Source organism: Mustelus asterias, chromosome 1 (genome assembly GCF_964213995.1).
Source record: "Mustelus asterias chromosome 1, sMusAst1.hap1.1, whole genome shotgun sequence".
NCBI lineage: Eukaryota > Metazoa > Chordata > Chondrichthyes > Carcharhiniformes > Triakidae > Mustelus > Mustelus asterias.
Window position 1 is genome coordinate 44,670,929 of NC_135801.1, and position 16,978 is coordinate 44,687,906.

Genomic DNA, 16,978 nt, shown 5'->3' on the forward strand with positions numbered 1-16,978 from the left:
CATTCCCTCTTCTACCTTCTTCCATCGGGAAAAAGATGCAAAAGTCTGAGGTCACGTGCCAACCGACTCAAAAACAGCTTCTTCCCTGCTGCTGTCAGACTTTTGAATCAACTTACCTTGCATTAAGTTGATCTTCCTCTACACCCTAGCTATGACTGTAACATTACATTCTGCACTCTCTCGTTTCCTTTTCTATGAAAGATATGCTTTGTCTGTATAGCACGCAAGAAACAATACTTTTCACTGTATGTTAATACATGTGACAATAATAAATCAAATCATATCAATGAACCCTAAAGTGCCAATATCATAGAAATCATAGAAACCCTACAGTGCAGAAAGAGGCCATTTGGCCCATCAAGTCTGCACCGACCACAATCCCACCCAGGCCCTACCCCCATATCTCTACATATTTACCCGCTAATCCCTCTAACCTATGCATCTCAGGACTCTAAGGGGCAATTTTTTAGCATGGCCAATCAACCTAACCTGCACATCTTTGGACTGTGGGAGGAAACCTGAACACCCAGAGGAAACCCATGCAGATACGAGGAGAATGTGCAAACTCCACACAGGCAGTGACCCAAGCTGGGAATCGAACCCAGGTCCCTGGAGCTGTGAAGCAGCAGTGCTAACCACTGTGCTACCGTGCCGCCCTGGATGTGTTAAAATAGCCTTTTTAAAATGTATTCATTAAAAACTTTCCACTTCCTTATGAAAAAACTCCTTTTACCAGTAAAAGTGTCAATCATCCAGAACCTTTAAAATATTAGTAACAGAAACTGCAAACACTCAAGACCTCTATCTTGTGTAAATAATATCTGCATTAATGGGTCCATGGGGGATCAGTGGAGATGAGCAAGACGTGTATAGGACTATGGAGGTGGGTAGGTGGAGGTGTATAATTTGTCATGGGTAAAATCTTTTGAATTTATCTTTATTTAGGTTCCCTAATCCAAATTAAATTCACAACATCTCTTGATACGCCATGAATACACGCTGACATCGTTTAAGACTTACCTGGATAGTCACATGAGCAGCCTGGGAATGGAGGGATACAAACGATTGGTCTAGTTGGACCAAGGAGCGGCACAGGCTTGGAGGGCCGAAGGCCTGTTTCCTGTGCTGTACTGTTCTTTGTTCTTTGTTCTTTGAAGGGGGGGAGGTTTAACACAGATATCAGAAGGACATATTTCACACAGAGGGTCGTGGGGGCCTGGAATGTGTTGCCGGGCAAGGTGGTGGAGGCGGACACACTGGGAACGTTTAAGACTTATCTAGACAGCTATATGACCGGAGTGGGAATGGAGGGATACAAAAGAGTGGTCTAGTTTGGACCAGGGAGCGGCGCGGGCTAATTGTTCCTTGTTTCTCGTTTCAAGGCTTCATTCTATGATCATCTTGCTGGTGCCAGTACAGAGCGAGACTGCGGATAGTTGGGAACCTGTCTCGGGGGCAGGGAATTCATATGGTGTTCATGGAAGTGGAAATGACTAGGGTTGGGAAGCATTTTCTGATCAGGGCCATTGTGATCTCCTGGACTCGTTTCGATCGCCTCAGGGGGTCGGAGAGGAATTTCCCAGATTTTTTTTTTTCCCCATATTGGCCCTGGGGTTTTTCACTCTGGGTTTTCGCCTCTCCCTGGGGATCACATGGTCTGGAATAGGGGGGTGGGGGTGAGTTAATAGGTTGTAATGAACAAAGCATCGTAGCTGTGAGGGACAGCTCGGTGGATAGGATATTGGTATGTAGATAGGCTGGAAAATTGGGCGGGGATCCTGGATTCAGGATTCAATCCTGGACCGGGGAGCGGCGCGGGCTTGGAGGGCCGAAGGGCCTGTTCCTGTGCTGTATTGTTCTTTGTTCTTTGTTCTTTGAATCACATGTCCTTAAAAAGCCCTTCTTGTCTGTGCCGAACCATTTTTCTGCCTAGTCCCACTAACCTGCACCTGGACCATATCCCTCCACACCCCTCTCATCCATGTACCTGTCCAAGTTTTTCTAAAACGTTAAAAGTGAGCCTGCATTCACCACCTCATCTGGCAGCTCATTCCACACTCCCACCACTCTCTGTGTGAAGAAGCCCCCCCTAATGAGGGCGGCACGATAGCACAGTGGTTAGCACTGCTGCTTCACAGCTCCAGGGACCTGGGTTCGATTCCCGACTTGGGTCACTGTCTGTGTGGAGTTTGCACATTCTCCTCGTGTCTGCGTGGGTTTCCTCTGGGTGCTCCGGTTTCCTCCCACAGTCCAAAGATGTGCGGGTTAGGTTGATTGGCCATGTTAAATTGCCCCTTAGTGTCCGTAGGTTAGAGGGATTAGCGGGTAAATATGTAGGGATATGGGGATAGGGCCTGGGTGGGATTGTGGTCGGTGCAGACTCGATGCGCCAAATGGCCTCTTTCTGTACTGTAGGGTTTCTAAGATTCTAACGTTCCCTTTAAACTTTTCCCCCTTCACCCTTAACCCATGTCCTCTAGTTTCTTTCTCTCCTAGCCTCAGTGGAAAAAGCCTGCTTGCATTCACTCTATCTATACCCATCATAATTTTATACACCTCTATCAAATCTCCCCTCATTCTTCTACACTCCAGGGAATAAAGTCCTAACCTATTTAACCTTTCTCTGTAACTCAGTTTCTCAAGTCCCGGCAACATCCTTGTAAACCTTCTCTGCACTCTTTCAACCTTATTAATATCCTTCATGTAACTAGGTGACCAAAACTGCGCACAATACTCTAAATTCGGCCTCACCAATGTCTTAAACAACCTGACCATAACATTCCAACTCTTATACTCAATACTTTGATTTATAAAGGCGAATGTACCAAAAGCACTCTTTACGACCCTATCTACCTGTGATGCCACTTTTAGGGAATTATGTTTCTGTATTTCCAGATCCCTCTGTTCTATTGCACTCTTCAGTGTCCTACCATTTACCTTGTATGTTCTACCTTGGTTTGTCCTTCCAAAGTGCAATACCTCACACTTGTCTGAACATAGAACATTACAGTACAGGCCCTTCGGCCCTCGATGGTGCGCCGACCAGTGAAACCAACCTAAAGCCCCTCTAATCTACACTATTCCAATATCATCCATATGTTTATCCAATAACCATATGAATGCTCTTAATGTTGACGAGTCCACTACTGCTGCAGGCAGGGCATTCCACGCCCTTACTACTCTCTGAGTAAAGAACCTACCTCTAACATCTGTCCTATATCTCTCACCCCTCAATTTAAAGCTATGTCCCCTCGTGTTAGCCATCACCATCTGAGGAAAAAGACTCTCACTATCCACCCTATCTAATCCTCTGATCATCTTGTATGCCTCTATTAAGTCACCTCTTAACCTTCTTCTCTCTAACGAAAACAACCTCAAGTCCCTCAGCCTTTCCTCATACGATCTTCCCACCATACCAGGCAACATCCTGGTAAATCTCCTCTGCACCCTTTCCAACACTTCCACATCTTTCCTATAATGCGGCGACCAGAACTGTATGCAATACTCCAAGTGCGGCCGCACCAGAGTTTTGTACAGTTGCAGCATGACCTCCTGGCTCCGAAACTCAATCCTTCTACCAATAAAAGCTAACACACCGTACGCCTTCTTAACAACCCCTATCAACCTGGGTGCCAACTTTCAGGGATCTATGCACATGGACACCCAGATCCCTCTGTTCATCCACACTACCAAGTATCTTACCATTAGCCCAGTTCTCTGTATTCCTGTTACTCCTTCCAAAGTGAATCACCTCACACTTTTCCGCATTAAACTCCATTTGCCACCTCTCAGCCCAGCTCTGCAGCTTGTCGATGTCCCTCTATAACCTGCCACTTCCCTCCGCACTGTCTAAACTCCACCGACTTTAGTGTCATCCGCAAATTTACTAATCCATCCTTCTACGCCCTCATCCAGGTCATTAATAAAAATGACAAACAGCAGTGGCCCCAAAACAGATCCTTGCGGTACACCACTAGTAACTGAACTCCAGGATGAATATTTCCCATCAACCATCAACCTGTTTTCTTACAGCTAGCCAATTCCTGATCCAAATCACTAAATCACCCTCAATCCCATGTGTCTGTATTTTCTGCAATAGCTTACCATGGGGAACCTTATCAAACGCTTTGCTGAAATCCATATACACCACATCAACCGCTTTACCATCATCCACCTCTTTGGTCACCTTCTCAAAGAACTCAATAAGGTTTGTGAGGCATGACCTACCCTTCACAAAACTGTGCTGACTATCCCTAATCAAATTATTCCTTTCCAGGTGATTATAAATCCTATCTCTTATAATCCTTTCCAAAACTTTGCCCACAACAGAAGTAAGGCTCACCGGTCTATAATTACCAGGGTTGTCCCTACTCCCCTTCTTGAACAAGGGGACGACATTTGTTATCCTCTTCTGGCACTGTTCCTGTAGACAATGACGACACAAAGATCAAAGCCAAAGGCTCTGCAATCTCCTCTCTAGCCTCCCAGAGAATCCTAGGATAGATCCCATCCAGCCCAGGGGACTCATCTGTTTTTACCCTTTCCAGAATTGCCAACACCTCCTCCTTATGAACCTCAATCCCATCCAGTCCAACAGCCTGCATCTCAGTACTCCCCTCGACAACACTGTCCCTCTCCTGTGTGAATACCGATGAAAAATATTCATTTAGTGCCTCTCCTATCTCTTCAGACTCCACGCACAACTTCCCACTACTGTCTTTGACTGGCCCTAATCTTACCCTAGTCATTCGTTTACTCCTGACATACCTATAGAAAGCTTTAGGGTTTTCCTTGATCCTACCTGCCAAAGACTTCTCATGTCCCCTCCTGGTTCTTCTTAACTCTTTCTTTAAGTCCTTCCTGGCTAACTTGTAACTCTCAAGCTCCCTAACTGAGCCTTCACGTCTCATCTTAATATAAGTCTCTTTCTTCCTCTTCACAAGAGATTCAACCTCCTTAGTAAACCACGGTTCCCTCACACGTCTGCTTCCTCCCTGCCTGACAGGTACATATTTATCAAGGACATGTAGTAGCTGTTCCTTGAACAAGTTCCACATTACAATTGTGCCCATCCCCTGCAGTTTCCTTCCCCATCCTATGTCAGCTAAATCTCGCCTAATCGCATCATAATTTCCTTTCCCCCAGCTATAACTCTTGCCCTTTGGTATATACCTATCCTTTTCCATTGCTAAGGTAAACATAATCGAATTGTGGTCACTGTCACCAAAGTGCTCACTTACCTCCAAATCTAACACCTGGCCTGGTTCATTACCCAGTACCAAATCCAATGTGGCCTCGCCTCTTGTTGGTCTATCTACATACTGTGTCAGGAAGCCTTCCTGCACACATTGGACAAAAATTGACCCCTCCAAAGTACTCGAACTGTAGCTTTTCCAGTCAATATTTGTAAAGTTAAAGTCCCCTAGAACAACTACCCTGTTACTTTGACTCCTATCCAGAATCATCTTAGCAATCTTTTCCTCTACATCTCTGGCACTTTTCGGAGGTCTATAAAAAACTCCCAACAGGGTGACCTCTCCTTTCCTGTTTCTAACCTCAGCCCAAACTACCTCAGTAGACGAGTCCTCATCAAATGTCCTTTCTGCCACCGTAATACTGTCCTTGACTAACAATGCCACACCTCTCCCTCTTTTAACACCTTCCCTGCACTTACTGAAACATCTAAACCCTGGAACCTGTAACAACCATTCCTGTCCCTGCTCTTTCCATGTCTCCGAGATGGCCACAACATCGAAATCCCAGGTACCAACCCATGCTGCAAGTTCACCCACCTTATTCCGGATGCTCCTGGCGTTGAAGTGTACACACTTCAAACCACCTTCCTGCCTGCCAGTACACTCCTGCGACCCTGAAACCTCATCCATGACCTCACTACTCTCAACCTCTTGTACACTGGAGCTACAATTCAGGTACCCACCCCCCTGCTGAATTAGTTTAAACCCTCCCGAAGAGCATTAGCAAATTTCCCTCCCAAGATATTGGTACCCCTCTGGTTCAGGTGCAGTCCATCCTGTTTGCAGAGGTCCCACCTACCCCAGAAAGAGCCCCAATTGTCCAGGTATCTGAAACCCTCCCTCCTGCACCATCCCTGTAACCAAGTGTTCAACTGCTCTCTCTCCCTATTCCTCTCCTCACTATCACGTGGCACGGGTAACAAACCAGAGATAACAACTTTGTTTAGTCTCGCTCTAAGCTTCCACCCTAACTCCCTGAATTTCTGCCTTACATCCCCATCCCTTTTCCTACCTATGTCTTGAGTGCCTATGTGAAGCACAACTTAGGGCTGGTCCCCCTCCCCCTCAAGGATTTCGAAAACACGATCCGAGACATCGTGGACTCTGGCTCCTGGGAGGCAACACACCAACCGCGAGTCTCTCTTGTTCCCACAGAATCTCCTATCCGTCCCTTTAACTATGGAGTCCTCAATAACTAATCCTCTACTCCTCTCGTCCCTTCCCTTCTGAGCCACAAGGACAGACTCTGAGTCAGTAGCCTGTACACTATGGCTTACCCCGGCTAAGGCCCCCCCCCCACAACAGCATCCAAAAGTGTACTGTCCCCAATTTCTACTACATTTTTTGTTTCTCCCCCCACTTGGATGGCTCCCTGTACCTTGGTGCTGTGGTCAGTTTGCTCATCCTCCCTTTCCCTACCCTTCTGAGCTGCCGGGCCGGACTCTGCGCCGGAGGCACGGCCACTGATGCTTCCCCCAGGTAGGCTGCTCCCCCCAACAGCACTCAAACAGGAGTACTTATTTTTAAGGGGTACAGCCACTGGGGTACACTCTAGTACCTGACCTTTCCCCTTCCTAACCGTGACCCACTTGTCTGTCTCCCGTGGCCCCGGTGTGACCACCTGCCTGTAACTCCTATCTATCACCTCCTCATTCTCCCTAACCAGACGAAGGTCATTGAGCTGCAGCTCCAGTTCCCCAACGTGGTCCCTTAGGAGCTGTAGCTCGACTCACCTGGCGCAGATATGGACGTCCGGGAGGCTAGCTGACTCCAGGACCTCTCACATCCGACACTGAGAACAACAAACTGGCCTCACACTCATAATTCCCCCTTTCTTCCAATGACACAGGAAAAACTGTCTAAACCTACCCCACCTCTGCCTGTTTACGCCGAAGCCTGATGAGCCAAAGCCCGTCAGCTGCATTAAACTCCATCTGCCATTTTTCAGCCCATTTTTCTAGCTGGTCCAAATCCCTCTGCAAGCTTTGAAAACCTTCCTCACTGTCCACTACACCTCCAATCTTTGTATCATCAGCAAGTTTGCTGATCCAATTTACCACATTATCATCCAGATCATTGATATAGATGACAAACAACAATGGACCCAGCACTGATCCCTGTGGCACACCACTAGCCACAGGCCTGCACTCAGAGAAGCAATCCTCCACTGCCACTCCCTGGCTTCTTCCATTGACAGTAAGAAGTTTAACAACACCAGGTTAAAGTCCAACAGGTTTATTTGGTAGCAAAAGCCACAAGCTTTTGGAGCCTTAAGTCCCTTCTTCAGGTGAGTGGTCTTCCATTGAGCCAATTCTTCCATTGAGCCAATGTTTAATCCAATTTACTACCTCTCCATGTATACCCAGCGACTGAACCTTCCTAACTAACCTCCCATGCGGGACCTTGTCAAAGGGGCCTTACTGAAGTCCATGTAGACAACATCCACTGCCTTCCCTTCATCCACTTTCCTGGTAACCTCCTCGAAAAACTCTAATAGATTGGTTAAACATGACCAACCACGCACAAAGCCATGTTGACTCTTCCTGTCTATCCAAATATTTGTAGATCCTATCTCTTAGTACTCCTTCCAATAATTTACCTACCACTGACCTAAAACTTACTGACCTATAATTTCCCGCATTACTTATTGAGCCTTTTTTAAACAACGGAACAACATGAGCTATCCTCCAATCATCCGGCACATCACCCGTGGATACCGACATTTTAAATATATCTGCCAGGGCCCCTGCAATTTCAACACTAGTCTCCTTCAAGGTCCAAGGGAATACCCTGTCCAGTTCTGGGGATTTATCTACTCTGATTTGCCTCAAGACAGCAAGCACCTCCTCCCCTTTAATCTGTATAGGTTCCATGACCTCCCTACTTGTTTGCCTTATTTCCATAGACTCTATGCCAGTTTCCTTAGTAAATACGGATGCAAAAAACCCATTTAATATCTTTTCGTTTTCTTTTGGCTCCATACATAGCCGACCACTCTGATCTTCAAGAGGACCAATTTTATCCCTTACTATCCTTTTGCTCTTAATATACCTAATATATCTTAGGATTATGCGTGCAAAAGTGGAACGGCAATAATCATGGGGGATTTTAACCTACATATTGATTGGTCGACTCAAATTGGACGTGGAGGGCTTGAGGAAGAGTTCTTGGAATGCTGTCGGGATTGTTTCATTGAACAGTATGTTACAGAACCTACGAGAGAGCGAGCTATCTTGGATCTGGTTCTGTGCAATGAGACAGGTAGGATTAAGGATCTTCTTGTGAAGGATCCTCTTGGGATGAGTGATCATAATATGGTGGAATTTCTGATACAGATGGAGGGTGAGAAAGTAGGGTCCCAAACCAGTGTCCTCTGCTTGAACAGAGGGGAGTACGATAGGATGAGGGTGGAATTGGCTAATGTAGACTGGGCGAGCAGACTGGTAGGTAGGACAGCTGAGGAACAGTGGAGGATTTTTAAGGAGATTTTTTTAAGTACTCAGCAAAAATATATTCCGGTGATAAAGAAGGACTGTAAGAAAAAGGATAACCGGATGTGGATAACGAAGGAAATAAAGGAGAGTATTAAAATAAAATCAGATGCGTACAGAGTGGCCAAAAATAGTGGAGAATTAGTGGATTGGGAAAGCTTTAAAGAAAAACAAAGAACGACTAAGAAAGCGATTAAGAAAGGAAAGATAGATTATGAAACTAAACTAGCTCAAAATATAAAAAATGATAGTAAAAGTTTTTACAAGTATATAAAAAGGAATAGAGTGGCTAGAGTGAATGTTGGACCCTTGGAAGATGAGAGGGGGGATTTAATAGTGGAAAACGAGGAAATGGCTGAGACTTTAAATAAGTTCTTTGTGTCGGTCTTCACGGTGGAAGACACAAATAGTTTGCCGAATATTAGAGATCGAGAGTTGGTGGGAGGGGAGGTCCTTAATACAATTACTGTTACTAAGGAGGTGGTGCTTGGTAGACTAATAGGACTGAAGGTAGACAAGTCCCCGGGCCCGGATGGAATGCATCCCAGGATACTGAAAGAAATGGCTGAGGTAATAGCAGATGCGTTAGTAGTAATTTATCAAAATTCGCTGGACTCTGGGGTAGTGCCGGCTGACTGGAAAACAGCTACTGTTACGCCGCTGTTTAAAAAAGGAAGTAGACTAAAGGCAGGTAACTACAGGCCGGTTAGCTTAACGTCCGTAGTTGGGAAGATGCTAGAGTCCATTATTAAAGAGGAAATAACAGAGCACCTGAATAAGAATGGTTCGATCAAGCAGACGCAGCATGGATTCATGAAGGGAAAGTCGTGTTTGACGAATCTACTGGACTTTTATGAAGATATCACTAGTGCGGTTGACAGAGGGGAACCGGTGGATGTGGTGTTTTTAGATTTCCAGAAGGCGTTCGATAAGGTGCCTCACAAAAGGTTGCTGCAGAAGATTGGGGTACACGGAGTTAGGGGTAAGGTGTTGGCGTGGATTGGGGATTGGCTATCTAACAGGAAGCAGAGAGTTGGGATAAATGGGTGCTTTTCTGGTTGGCAGTTGGTGACCAGTGGCGTGCCACAGGGATCGGTGCTGGGGCCTCAATTGTTTACCATTTACATAGATGATCTGGAGGAGGGGACTGAATGTAGGGTATTCAAGTTTGCTGATGACACGAAGGTGAGTGGGAAAGCGAATTGCGTGGAGGACGCGGAAAGTCTGCAGAGAGATTTGGATAGGCTGAGCGAGTGGGCGAGGATCTGGCAGATGGAATATAACGTTAGCAAATGTGAGGTTATCCACTTTGGAAGAAATAATAGTAAATGGGAGTATTATTTAAATGGAGAAAAATGACATCGTGCGACTGTGCAGAGGGACCTGGGGGTCCTTGTGCACGAATCGCAAAAACTCAGTCTGCAGGTGCAGCAGGTGATCAAGAAGGCGAATGGAATGTTGGCCTTTATCGCGAGGGGGAGAGAATATAAAAGCAGGGAGGTCTTGCTGCAACTGTACAAGGCACTGGTGAGGCCGCAACTGGAGTACTGTGTGCAGTTTTGGTCCCCTTATTTGCGAAAGGATATATTGGCCTTGGAGGGAGTGCAGAGAAGGTTCACCAGGTTGATACCGGAGATGAGGGGTGTAGCTTATGAGGAGAGATTAAACAGATTGGGTCTGTACTCATTGGAGTTTAGAAGGATGAGGGGTGATCTTATAGAGACATATAAGATAATGGAGGGGCTGGATAGGGTAGCGGTGGAGAGATTCTTTCCACTTAGAAGGGAAACCAGAACTAGAGGGCACAGCCTCAAAATAAGGGGGGGCCGGTTCAGAACAGAGTTGAGGGGGAACTTCTTCTCTCAGAGGGTAGTGAATCTCTGGAATTCTCTGCCCATTGAAGTGGTGGAGGCTTCCTCGTTGAATATGTTTAAATCACGGGTAGATAGTTTTCTGATCGATAAGGGAATTAGGGGATATGGGGAGCAGGCGGGTAAGTGGAACTGATTCGCTTCAGATCAGCCATGATCTTGTTGAATGGTGGGTCAGGCTCGAAGGGCCAGATGGCCTACTCCTGCTCCTATTTCTTATGTTCTTATGTTCTTATGTTTTTATCCTTCACCTTGTCTGCCAAAGCGACCTCATGTCTTCTTTTAGCCCTCCTGATTTCTTTCTTAAGTAGTTTCTTGCACTTTTTATACTCCTCATGACTCAGACTGGTGGGGAATGGGGTTGGGAATCCAAGAATCGGGCCCTGGATGCCATTTTTGTGGTTCCATTGAGTCATCCCAACTTCATGAAAATACAACCCATTGTCTTTCCACAAGTGGAAATGGCAGCTGTTGTTCTGTAGCATGGTTGTCAATAGGGTATTAAGATTCATTTTTTTTCAATCTTTTGTCAAAATATAAGAAATCTGACTTGGATATAATGCAAGACAGCAAATAGTCTGGGTGGCCTGACAAAAGCTCGGAAATATGCAATACCAATTACCATTCTCTCCGGAATTTTCTTCATGACATAATCTTACACATTCCTGATTAACAAATAAAGGGAAATGATCTCACTGACACAGCCAAGATTTTTTACCCGATGGGTATAAATAGATATGACAAAGCAGATCATTGCATCTGCACAATGATGGCTCCTCCTTTGTTGTTCATGTGCTTCGCAGCTCATTCAAGTGAAGTTATTAGATGATGATACTCATTTTTCTTTCAATTTATATGTTGATTTTTTTAAGTGGCGAGAATAATTACTGATCATGTTGTATCATATTGTTCATTATCATTTTCACACTGTTGTCTTGTCTCCTTTCACTCCTTTCAGGAAAGTGTCATTTTTATTTAACAATCAACTCATCATATTTTTGAAAATAAATGTGTACCCAAAAAAATTAATTTATCCATCAAGATGTATTCATTATCTTTTTACAAGAAAAATAAAACAATTAAGAATATCATGTAATACAAGACAAACCATTTGATAATCAAACTCAATCTATCCATAGACCATGTACAATGGGCCCATTAATATTAATGAAGTTCCCAGGTATTTATCTAATATATCTTTAATTTATTAATTTATCTAATATATCTTTACATAATTTATCTTTCTATAGGTATGTCAGGAATAAAAGAATGACTAGGTTAAGATTTAAGATTAGGGCCAGTCAAGGACAGTAGTGGGAAGTTGTGCGTGGAGTCCGAAGAGATAGGAGAGGCGCTAAATGAATATTTTTCATCAATATTCACACAGGAAAAAGACAATGTTGTCGAGGAGAATACTGAGATACAGGCTATTAGACTAGACGGGATTGAGTTTCATAAGGAAGAAGTGTAAGCAATTCTGGAAAGTGTGAAAATAGATACGTCCCCTGGGCCGGATGGGATTTATCCTAGGATTCTCTGGGAGGCTAGGGAGGAGATTGCAGAGCCTTTGGCTTTGATCTTTATGTCTGTCATTGTCTACAGGAATAGTGCCAGAAGACTGGAGGATAGCAAATGTTGTCCCCTTGTTCAAGAAGGGAAGTAGAGACAACCCTGGTAATTATAGACCAGTGAGCCTTACTTCTGTTGTGGGCAAAGTTTTGGAAAGGATTATAAGAGATAGGATTTATAATCATCTAGAAAGGAATAATTTGATTAGGGATAGTCAACACGGTTTTGTGAAGGGTAGGTCGTGCCTCACAAACCTTATTGAGTTCTTTGAGAAGGTGACCAAAGAGATGGATGAGGGTGTGGTGGACCTCAGTTGTGCCTTTGTCCTATATGGACCACCGTTGTGTGTTTGTCATACCTGGACACATCCCCTTCCAGTTTGGTTCCTCCCCTCGGCACCTAGTATAAAGGTGGCTGTCTCCTCCCCCTTGTTCAGTCCAGGTTGGTTATATGTTGGGATCTGCTCCTGATTCTGTTGTGAATAAAAGCCTACACTTATATTGGCATACCGGTAGTCTTTCGCCTTATTGATAGCGCATCAATTTTAGTCACAACAGTTACTAGTATGGAGCAGTTTCTAAAACCCGACAAGTTAGCATTAGACCCTCAAGAGGTTGGAGCCTCTGATAAATTTGATCATTGGTTGGACTGCTTCGAAGCATTCGTCGACACCGCTACGGCCATCGACACCGACACCGCTAAACTCCACGTGCTCCGCGCCCGAGTAAGCGAAGCTGTCTATGGAATCTTCCGGGACGCTGCTACTTACGCGGACGCTATCGAACTCCTAAAAGGGCAGTTCCGAAAGAGCCCTAACGTGGTTTACGCCAGACATCTCCTAACTACCCGCAAGCAGCAGCCAGGAGAATCGTGCGCCCAATTTCTGCGCGCCCTGCGGGTCCTCACTCGAGCTTGTGACTGTAAGGCTGTTACAGCAGCTCAGAACATGGAGGACCTGATCCGCGACGCCTACGTTGCGGGTATTGAGTCTACATACATCCAGCAGCGCCTGCTGGAACAAGATGACCTAGATCTCCGGAAAACGGCCACGATGGCTGAAACGCTAGAAGCAGCCTCCCATAATCTCGGGTCTTACCTTGCATCCCGTTCTACCGATGGCTCCACTGCGACGGCTGTTCCGGCGGGGCCCAAATGTTACTTTTGTGGCCTACCTAAGCACCCTCGGCGTCGCTGCCCAGCAAAGGATGCAATTTGCACCGGATGCAGTAAGCTAGGCCACTTAGTTAAAGTCTGCCGAGCAAAGCCGGGGCATAGAGTATAAAAGTTGGGGTCTGATGTTGCAGATGTATAGAACGTTGGTTCGGCCGCATCTGGAATACTGCGTCCAGTTCTGGTCGCCACACTACCAGAAGGACGTGGAGGCTTTGGAGAGAGTACAGAGGAGGTTTACCAGGATGTTACCTGGTATGGAGGGGCTTAGTTATGAGGAGAGATTGGGTAAACTGGGGTTGTTCTCCCTGGAAAGATGGAGGATGAGGGGAGACTTAATAGAGGTGTATAAAATTATGAAAGGCATAGATAGGGTGAACGGTGGGAAGCTTTTCCCCAGGTCGGTGGTGACGTTCACGAGGGGTCATAGGTTCAAGGTGAAGGGGGGGAGGTTTAACACAGATATCAGACGGACATATTTTACACAGAGGGTGGTGGGGGCCTGGAATGCGCTGCCAGGCAAGGTGGTGGAGGCGGACACACTGGGAACGTTTAAGACTTATCTAGATAGCCACATGAACGGAGTGGGAATGGAGGGATACAAAAGAATGGTCTAGTTTGGACCAGGGAGCGGCGCGGGCTTGGAGGGCCGAAGGGCCTGTTCCTGTGCTGTATTGTTCTTTGTTCTTTGTTGTTCTTTGTGATAGAAAATGGTGTCCTTGGCCCCGACCCAGCCCGTATGCGTCCCCTTATGCAGCTTCCCCTCCCTACTACCCTCAAAGCACTGAGGAGATGCCTGGGCTTCTTCTCCTATTATGCCCAGTGGGTTCCCCGTTACGCAGATAAAGCCCGTCCGCTCCTAAAATCGACCTCTTTTCCCCTGGCGGCGGAGGCCAAAGCGGACATCGCGAAGGCCGCGATGCACGCTGTGGACGAATCCATCCCATTCCAAGTGGAAAGTGATGCGTCTGACTTTGCCCTAGCCGCCACCCTTAACCAGAGGGGCCGTCCGGTGGCCTTCTTTTCCCGGACCTTACAAGGCCCTGAGATTCGACACTCCTCGGTCGAGAAGGAGGCCCAGGCCATCGTGGAAGCCGTCCGGTACTGGCGCCATTATCTCGCGGGCCAACGATTCACCTTAATTACGGACCAGCGGTCAGTTGCCTTCCTGTTTAACACCAGGCAAAAGGGCAAGATTAAGAATGACAAGATCTTGCGGTGGAGGATTGAGCTCTCCATCTACAGATATGACATCATGTACCGGCCCAGGAAGCTCAATGAGCCCCCAGATGCCCTGTCCCGTGGATCATGCGCCAGCGCCCAACTAGACCAGCTACAGTCCCTCCATAACGACCTCTGTCATCCGGGTGTCACCAGATTTTTCCATTTTGTTAAGTCCCGTAACCTGCCCTACTCCCTCGAGGAAGTTCGGACGATTACCAGGCAATGCAGGGTCTGCGCTGAGTGCAAACCGCAGTTCTACCGGCCAGGTAGGGTGCACCTTATAAAGGCCACTCGCGCGTTCGAGCGCCTTAGCATTGATTTTAAAGGCCTCCTCTAACCGCAATGTTTATTTCCTGAATATCATTGACGAATACTCACGTTTCCCTTTTGCCTTCCCCTGCTCAGACATGACCACGGCTCCAGTGATTTGGACCCTGAACAAGCTCTTCACCCTGTTCGGCTTCCCAGCCTATGTCCATAGCGATCGTGGGTCCTCTTTCATGAGTGACGAGCTGAGGCAGTACCTGCTCGCCAAAGGCGTTGCCTCCAGCCGCACCACTAGCTATAACCCCAGGGGCAATGGTCAAATAGAGCGGGAGAACGCAACCGTCTGGAAGGCCATTCTATTAGCGTTACGGTCTAGGGGCCTTCCAGTCAGCCTTTGGCAAGACGTCCTTCCGGACGCATTACATTCGATTAGGTCACTCCTGTGCACAGCGACCAATACGACCCCTCACGAGCGGATGTTTTCGTTTCCCAGGAAGTCCTCCTCGGGTACTTCGCTCCCGGATTGGCTGATGTCCCCGGGGCCCGTCCTGCTTCGGAAGCATGTCCGGACCCATAAGGCAGATCCCTTGGTCAAGGAGATCCAATTGCTCCACGTTAATCCTCAATATGCTTACGTAGCGTACTCTGATGAGCGGGAGGACACGGTTTCTGTCCGTGACTTGGCACCCGCGGGTGCCCCTGAGGTCACCACGTCCTTCCGCCCCACGGTCCCTGGTGTCGTCCACTCGGAGACTGCTACGCCTCTTCCTCCCTCAGTCCCTGTCCCCAATGTAGTGCGCCCAGAGCCCGTGGCGGCCCCCCACCCCCCAGCTCCGGTTCCCACTGTTCCCCATACGCCACCAGGGCCACTGCTCACTCCTCTCGCCCCTGTGTACAGCTCGCTTGAGTCGCCGGAGCCGTCGCCACGCAGTACCCGACGACTGGACGGGACGACGGATCGGTCCGCTTCACACCACCTAGCGCCTTCTCTCGACGCTCACTGTACGGAGCCTGGGCCGACATCGCACCCTGATCGGACGACTCTGCGACCTGCACTACGACGATCGCGACGGCGGATCAAGCCACCGGTTCGTCTGAACTTGTAATATTGTTTCTGCTTCACCCCGTGTTGTTTTTTAAAGGAAGGGGTGAATGTGCTGGACCTCAGTTGTGCCTTTGTCCTATATGGACCACCGTTGTGTGTGTTTGTCATACCTGGACACATCCCCTTCCAGTTTGGTTCCTCCCCTCGGCACCTAGTATAAAGGTGGCTGTCTCCTCCCCCTTATTCAGTCCAGGTTGGTTATATGTTGGGATCTGCTCCTGATTCTGTTGTGAATAAAAGCCTACACTTATATTGGCATATCGGTAGTCTTTCGCCTTATTGATAGCGCATCAGAGGGTAAAGCAGTTGATGTGGTGTATATGGATTTCAGTAAGGCGTTTGATAAGGTTCCCCACTGTAAGCTATTGCAGAAAATACGGACACATGGGATTGAGGGTGATTTAGTGGTTTGGATCAGGAATTGGCTAGCTGTAAGAAGACAGAGGGTGGTGGTTGATGGGAAATGTTCATCCTGGAGTTCAGTTACTAGTGGTGTACCGCAAAGATCTGTTTTGGGGCCACTGCTGTTCGTCATTTTTATAAATGACCTCGATGAGGGCGTAGAAGGCTGGGTTAGTAAATTTGTGGTTGACACTAAAGTCGGTGGAGTTGTGGACAGTGTGGAAGGATGTTGTAGGTTACAGAGGGACATAGATAAGCTGCAGAGCTGGGCTGAGAGGTGGCAAATGGAGTTTAATGCGGAAAAGTGTGAGGTGATTCACTTTGGAAGAAGTAACAAGAATACAGGGTACTGGGCTAATGGTAAGATACTTGGTAGTGTGGATGAGCAGAGATATCTCAGTGTCCATGTGCATAGATCCCTGAAAGTTGGCACCCAGGTTGATAGGGTTTTTAAGAAGACGTACGGTGTGTTAGCTTTTATTGGTAGAGGGATTGAGTTTCAGAGCCATGAGGTCATGTTGCAACTGTACAAAACTCTGGTGTGGCCGCACTTGGAGTATTGCGTACAGTTCTGGTCACCGCATTATAGGAAGGATGTGGAAGGATTGGAAAGGGTGCAGAGGA